At 38.4% G+C, this 1,616-nt stretch overlaps 1 pseudogene; it reads right to left on the reverse strand.

Annotated features, from left to right (window-relative positions):
* Positions 1-559: 559 nt before the first annotated feature.
* LOC103196342 lies at positions 560-1,469 on the reverse strand (annotated as a pseudogene).
* Positions 1,470-1,616: the final 147 nt, after the last annotated feature.

Consider the following 1,616-nt stretch of genomic DNA (forward strand, 5'->3'; position numbering starts at 1 on the left):
CTCAATGAGATGGACACAGTGGTTGCAACAATGAGTTTAAACATAGCAATCATTATGAGGATGGCACAGGCTTCTGTTATACGGTCACTGTGAGTCACAGCCAACTTAACGGCATCTAACAACTCTTAAGTCAGAACTTACACAATTGCAAGCTATCCTGCTTGGTATCTTCATGGAAATAAGATGTTAAAAGATGAATAAAACATTGTTTAAAAATCTCAAAAGTGAAAACTTATGATACTCCTCCCCCCTCAAAAAAAAAAAAAATCTCAAGTCACTAACTAAAATACTTCCTCAAGTTTTCTGGACTATATATACTAATAAAAGTAACTTTTATTAATGCAATCTGCATTTTCATATATAAAAACTAGTGAACAGTTGGCTGTCAAAACTTAAAAGCAATATGGTTGGGAGGATCCTCACAATGAAGGCTATGAAATCTTAATTTTAGAAAAGTAAAATTATTCTTAGAATTGGGCCATAGTATATGGAATGTCTTAACTTAGTTTAAACTATGTAATTTGACTTAAATATTATCAACCATGCCCCTTTAGGTACTTTAAGCTGACATATAGACTTTGCAATTTATACTTTATAAGACAGCAGGTATGTCTAGCACAGAAGAAATTGTATAATGGGGTACAGGAGATGACTTCTGTGGCACTATCCAGTTTTTATTTATCCTGCCTGTTGCTTTCAGTCTTGCATTGAGGCCTCCTTGTATATCAGTTTCTAGTGTGTCATCAACCATCACACAGTCACCAGGCTGTACCCCAAGAAGATCACCAAAAAAAAAAAAAAAAAAACGCACTGCCGTGGAGTTGGATCCAACTCATAGTGACCCCCCTCCTTGGGTTTCCATGGCAGTATCACTATGGAGGTAGATTGACCAACCTTCCTTCTGAGGAGTGGCTGGTGGGTTTGAACCGCTAGCCTTCTGGTTAGCAGTCAAATGCCTTAGGCACTGCGATATGGTAGCTGATGGTTTCTCCTCTTTCTGCTCTCCACCTACAACAATAGCATGAAAACAGGGCTAACAAGCACAAGCCTCAATCTTCTCCCTCTGGGTCTGTTGTCTCCATTAGTTAATAGAAGCAGGTGAACCTCCTTTCAAAGTTCAGTGAGCTTGGCTTTGACATCTGCCAGTGTCATATGCTGTAAACGTAGATTCTACAGAAATAACATTCTTCAGCCAATTTCCTATTGCCTGCACCACCTTTTGTTGCCTGGATAACTTCTTCGCAATATGAAATCCTTAGATCAGTAATATATCTGTTGGAAGTACAAAAACATTCCTTGCTGAGTTTAACTTTAATTTTATTACAGAGGATTTTAGCTTCTTCTTTGTAATAGTATTTTGTTTGTAAGCGCTTTATCACCTCCAACATGACGATCCTCCTAGCGCCAGCCGTGTCAATAAGCGTGTTGTCCAGATGAAAGAAAACTGCCTGAGCTGCACTCTGTCCCATCCCGTCAGCCACTGCCCAATATGCCACTTCATCACCGACCACCCTAGCACCATTTTTTTTTTTTACTTTTTTTTTTTTAGGATTTGGGTGAAGATTTACAGAGTAAATTCACTTTTCATACAGCAGTTCACATATACTTTGTCTCAT

This window comes from Orycteropus afer, unplaced genomic scaffold (genome assembly GCF_000298275.1).
Source record: "Orycteropus afer afer isolate SDZICR_OR568_19922 unplaced genomic scaffold, OryAfe1.0 scaffold00064, whole genome shotgun sequence".
NCBI lineage: Eukaryota > Metazoa > Chordata > Mammalia > Tubulidentata > Orycteropodidae > Orycteropus > Orycteropus afer.